Source organism: Bos taurus, chromosome 16 (assembly GCF_002263795.3).
Source record: "Bos taurus isolate L1 Dominette 01449 registration number 42190680 breed Hereford chromosome 16, ARS-UCD2.0, whole genome shotgun sequence".
Taxonomy (NCBI): domain Eukaryota; kingdom Metazoa; phylum Chordata; class Mammalia; order Artiodactyla; family Bovidae; genus Bos; species Bos taurus.
The window spans coordinates 76,772,336-76,778,845 of NC_037343.1; positions in this window are offsets into that span (position 1 = coordinate 76,772,336).

Sequence of the window (6,510 nt, forward strand, 5' to 3'; positions counted from 1 at the left end):
CTCCATGGCGTGAAGTCCCTGGCAGTCCAGTGGTTAGGACTCTGAGCTTTCACTGCTGGGAACCCCGGTTCCACCCCTAGTCAGGGAATTAAGATCCCACAAGCCATGCTGTGTAACCAAAATAACAACTCCATGGAAATGATTCCTTCTCTAACATCTTAAACCCCACCAAACCGTCAGCCAAGGATAAGGAGAGAATTAAGACATTTTCAGAAATGCAAGGTGTTAAAAGTTTACCTCCCATACCTGCCCTTTCAGAAAGCTGCTAGGGAATGTGTCCACAGCGAAAAGAAGTAGTAACAGAGAAAGAGGGAGATATGAAATCCAGGGGCTGAGGGACACGGCACAGGGGGAGAGTACTGAGTAAAAGGACTTCCTAGAATAACAGAGACAGAAATACCAAGATAACAGCATCAGCTGGCAGAGAGAGAAATGAGATTAGAGAGAGCAGAGATCCCCAGGACTGCTGTCTCTAAGAATAATACGACTGATTGAATAGCGAATATTCGTGACCCTGTTCAGAGGAGAAGTAGCTGTAATATAACTGGTACAAAAACCAAGGGAATAAAAATAGGAGGCAACAGTTTGCATCAAGAGAAAGAAACAGTTCATGAAACAAAATACAGTCATAGAAAATGACGTGACTTCGCTGTGAATAATAGTTGCACTGTCATTTTACTGCATGTTGATTTATCTAAAAATGGTAAGACAACCACTGAGGGCAGGTGGAAGGAGGGACAGAGGACAGAGAAGGCATCCACGCAAGACAGAAAGGTCCTTGCCTTCTGCGGCAGGAGTGCTAAGCGCAATTTTTAGAATTAGGTAAATAGACAAGATCAAAGAGCTCGAAAAGAAGGGCTTAAGGTAACGGTAGTAAGGAGGCGGGGAGGATGGGGCTGGTACTGCTGTTTTTCATGAGAAAACTAGAAGTACTAGGATTTTGAAATTAAAAGCTTTTCATCAAAGCTTTGTCATGTGCGTGCATGCATGGGTGTGTGTGTGTGTGGCTTTGGAAGTAACCTTTAAGATGTACTGTTGTTCAGTCACTCAGTAATGTCTGGCCAGGCCTCCCTGTCCTTCACCATCTCCAGGAGCTTGCTCAAACTCAAATGCATTGTGTCAGTGATGCCATCCAACCATCTCATCCTCTGTCGTCCCCTTCTCCTCCTGCCCTCAATCTTTCCCAGCATCAGGGTCTTTTCAAATGAGTCAGTTCTTCGCATCAGGTGGCCAAAGTATTAGAGTTTCAGCTTCAACATCAGTCCTTCCAATGAACACTCAGGACTGATTTCCTTTAGGATGGACTGGTTGGATCTCCTTGCAGTCCAAGGGACTCTCAAGAATCTTCTCCAACACCACAGTTCAAAAGCATCAATTCTTCAGTGCTCAGCTTTCTTTAGGAAAAGGCAATGGCAACCCACTCTAGTATTCTTGCCTGGAAAATCCCATGGATGGAGGAGCCTGGTAGGCTGCCATCTATGGGGTCACACAGAGTCAGATACGACTGAAGGGACCTAGCAGCAACAGCAGCAGCAGCTTCCTTTATGGTCCAACTCTCACATCCGTACGTGATCACTGGAAAAACCATAGCTTTGACTAGATGGACTTTGTGGCAAAGTAATGGCTCTGCTTTTTAATACACTGTCTAAGTTTGTCATAGCTTTTCTTCCAAGGAGTAAGTGTCTTTCAGTTTCATGGCTGCAGTCACCATCTGCAATGATTTTAGAGCCCAAGAAAATAAAATCTGTCACTGTTTACATTTTTTCCCCATCTATTTGCCATGAAGTGGTGGGACCAGATGCCATGATCTTAGTTTTCTGAATGTTGAGTTTCAAGCAAGCTTTTTCGCTCTCCTCTTCCATGCACATCAGGAGGCTCTTGCATATACATGTATTCATGCCGCATCTTTTCATCAATTCATCTCTTGACAGACACATAGGTTGTTTTCCATTCCTGGGCTATTAATAATGCTTCAATTGTATATTTTGCATTTTAATATAATTAACATGGGGCGACTGGAGAAGGCAATGGCACCCTACTCCAGTACTCTTGCCTGGAAAATCCCATGGATGGAGGAGCCTGGTAGGCTACAGTCCATGGGGTCGCTAAGAGTCGGACACGACTGAGCGACTTCACTTTCACTTTTCACTTTCATGCATTGGAGAAGGAAATGGCAACCCACTCCAGTGTTCTTGCCTGGAGAATCCCAGGGACCAGGGAGCCTGGTGGCTGCCATCTGTGGGATCACACAGAGTCGGACACGACTGAAGTGACTTAGCAGCAGCAGCAGCAACATGGGGTGAAAACCTCTGCGAAGGCTACTGGGAGTGGAGGATTTTTAATGCAGATTTCATTGAAATCGTAACCGACTTGTATATCTGGTTCACCTTATCTTTGTGGTTCAAAGAACATAAATATTCTAGAGTCTCTCCTCCTGATTTTGTCTTTCTCCCCCAACTTGTGAGCTCGTATATTCCTTTGAATTCACGCATTCTCTTTCTAGTCGTCAACCCTCTTACACTGTCCTTCCCATTACTTCTCTTTCTGACCCAAACTACCAGTTCAACAAATGGCATTTTCAGTAGGCTGAGACCTCAGGCTGGGAACCTGGAGCTGGAGTGCAGCAGCGCAGCGCACGGTCACCCCTGACCAGCCCACAGCACAAGTCAAGGCCGTAAACCCAGGAATGGGGGAGACAGGAAAGGGGATTTTTAAATATTGCTCACCGATTAGGCAACGTCGTATTTCAAATATATTTGTTACTTTCCATGAATCCTTCAGAAAAATAAACAAAAAATATATATGCACACGTGCAAGTGTGTGAACGTGTTAGTCGCTTCAGTAGTGTCTGACTCTTTGAGATCCCCTGGACTGTAGCCTGCCAGGCTCCTCTGTCCGTGGGATTCTCCAGGCAAGAATACTGGAGTGGGTTGCCATGCCCTTCTTCAGGGGATCTTCCTGACCCAGGGGTTGAACCCAGGTCTCCTGCATTGCAGGCAGATTCTTTACCATCTGAACCACCAGAGAAGCCCATAGACATACATATATGCTTCTATAATTACCTCCCAATGTATCTCTTTTCTAAATTTTTGTATATAATATTTTCCAATTTGATGGTACATTCTATCTAGAACAACAATACTGCAGTGGCCAAAGTATTAGTCTGCTGTCTACTTCAAGGCAGAGTTTAAGTATTTCCTATCTCATCTGTATAAAAACAATGCAATATTTATAAGTTTTAGAATCTTGCTCTCCGGGTCTTTGCTGCATATGGCTTCAGAGTCCCTGGGGAGGATCTAATTTCCCTGAGGTGGATTTCCACATAAACCCCGGGATCAGATAATCCCCGCCCAGATGCTACCAGGCTGCTGCGCTGGGATTTCGCTTTAACCCTGGGGGCAGTGGCCAGATTCTAATTTTGGGAAATACATATTGGCAATCAAAATTTTCCTGGACTTTCAGCTCATTCTCATGCTTTTCTTTATTTCTGGTCCTAATCCACGCGTTTAATGTTTGTTTTCTGGGTTAAAGAGGGGATACATACTGATGAGAATGGAATGGGACAGAACACAAATGAAAACATTTAGGGAAAGCAGGGAAAGATGGAGTCCAGAGAACATTCTCGCGTCTTGTATTTGACTCTCCTTGTCCTTTTCCTCTGTCTACTTTGTTGACCAAATAATTCTTGTCCAAATTTAGATCAAAAGCAAGTTGAACTAAAACAGAGATCAAGAAGAATAACGAAATGGCAATTTTTACCATCAAAAATTCTCTACATGTTCTATGTCCATGGATTCCTTTCCTCATGTATTTTATTGCATTTACTTACTTTTTGTTGAAGTATAGTTGACTTAAAATATTATATTAGTTTCAAGTGTGCAACAGAGTGACCTGATATTCTTGTATATTACACATCATATAAACTTATTATAAATCATAGACTATATTTTCTGTGCTATACATCACATCCCTGTGACATTTATTTTGTAACAGGTAGTTGATACATCTTAATCCCTTTCATCTGTCTGTCCCCCTCCCCCGACATGCCTCTGGCACCCACTAGCCTGTTCTCTGTATATGTGAGTCTGTTTTGTGACATTTGCTTGTTTGTTTTTGTACATTCCACATATAAATGAAAGTACGCAGAATTTGCCTTTCTCTGACTTATTTCACTTAGGATAATACCCTTTAGGCCCACCCAGGTTGTCTCAAATGGCAAGATTCCATTCTTTTTATGGCTGAGTAATATTCCTGTGTGTGTGTGTATCCATCGCCCATTCATCTTCTGGTGTGCACGAAGGTGGCTTCCATAGCTTGGCAATTACTACAAGATGCTATGAACCCTGGAGTAAACGTATCTTTATGAATTATTCTTGACGTTTTCTTCAGATAAATACTCAGGAGCAGACTTGATGGGCTGTATAGCATTTCTAGTTTTTGAGGAATCTCCATACTGTTTTTCACAGTGGCTGTACCAATTTACAGTCTTACCAACAGGGAACAGGGTTCCCATTTCTCCACATCCTTGCCAACCCTTACTACTTCTTGTCTCTTTGATGATCTCCACTCTAACAGATGTGCAGTGATATCTCACTGCAGTTTGATTTGCATTCCCTGGTAATCCGTGCTGTTGAGCATCTTTCTCGTCCCTGTTGGCCATTTCCTTGACTTCTTTGTAAAAAGGTCTATTCAGGTCCTCTGCCTATTTTTTAAATCAGATTTTTTTCTATTGAGTTGTATGAGTACATTATATAGTTTGGATATTAACCCTTTCAGATGTTATCTTTGACAAATATCTGCTCCCATTAAGTAAGCTGCCTTTTGTTTCATTGATTTTCTTCACTGTGCAAAAGGTTTTTAGTTTAATGTTACCCTAATTGTTTATTTTTGTTTTTGTTGCCCTTGCCTGAGGAAACAGATCCGAAAAATATTGCTAAGACTGTTGTCAAAGAGTGTATTGCCTAAGCTTTCTTCTAGGAGATTTATGACTTCAGGTGTTAAGTCTTTAAGCCATTTTGAATTAATTTTTGTGTATAGTCTGATATTCCCTGGGTGGGGAAGATCCCCTGGAGGAGGGCATGGCAACCCAATCCAGTTTTCTTGCCTGGAGAATCCCACGGACAGAGGAGCCTGGAGGGTGACCGTCCATAGGGTCACAGAGTCGGACACGACTGAGCACCTTGGCACAGACACGTGATGCTTCACTCTTCTTACATGTAGCTCTTCACCTTTCCCAACACGATTTATTGAAGAGACTGTATTTTTCCCCGTTGCATACTCTTGCCTTGCCTCTTTTTTCGTACTCGTTGAACGTATGTGCATGGGTCTCTTTCCGGGCTTTCTAGCCTGTCCGTTGCTCTGTCTGCTTCGGTGCCAGGAACATGCTGCTCTGATTACTGTACATGCGTGTTCGCTTGTGTCTGACTCTTTGTGGCCGTATAGACTGAGCAGGCTCCTCTGTCCGTGGGATCATCCCAGCAAGAACAGTGAAGGGGGTTGCCATCTCCTTCTCCAGGTGGTCTTCCTGACACGGATAGAACCCACATCTTTTGCATCTCCTGCATTGGCAGGCAGATTCTGTACCACTGAGTCACCTGGGCAGTCCTTGCTCACTGTAGCTTCGTATCATCATCTGAAGTCAAGGAGCCTGATACCTCCAGCTTTGTACTTCTTTCTCAAGATTTCTTTGGCTCTTTGGGGTCTAATGTGGTTTCATATGGATTTTAGGATTATTTGTTCTAGTTCTGTGAAAAATGCCATGGGTGTTTTGATAGGAATGGTACTGAATCTGTAGATGCCGTGGGTAATGTGTTCATTTTAACAATACTGATCCTCCTAATACAAGAACACAGTAGATCTTTCGATCTGTTTGTGTCATCTTCAGTTTTTTTCATCAAAGTCTTATAGTTTTCTGACTATGATGTCTTTAACCTCCTCAGGTAAATCTAATCCTGGGTATTTTATTCTTTATGAATGCAATGGTAAGTGGGATTGTTTCCTTAATTTCTTTCAAAGTTCATTGTTAGTGTATAGAAATGCAGCAGACTTCTGTACATTAATTTTGTATCCTGCAACTTTACAGAATTTATTGATAAGCTCTAGTAGTTTTCTGATGACGTATTTAGGATTTTCTATGAGTAGTATGATGTCATCTGCAAATAGTGACAGTTTTACTTCTTCCTTTCCAATTAGGATTCCTTTTCTTTTTCTCTGCCTGCTATGGTGAACACTTCCAATACTATGTGGAGTAAAAGTGGTGAGAGTGGGAATCTTTGATTTGTGGGTTTGTCATATATGGCCCTTATTATGTTGAGATATGTTCCGTCTTTGCCCACTTTCTGGAGAGTTTTTGTCATAACGAGTGTTGCAGTTTGTCAAAAGCTTTTTCTGTGTCTATTGAGACGATTATGTGATTTTTATTCTTCAATTTGTTTATGTGGTGTATCATTGACTGATTTGAAAATATTGAAAAACCCTTGCATCCTTGGGATAAATCCCACTTGATCAGGG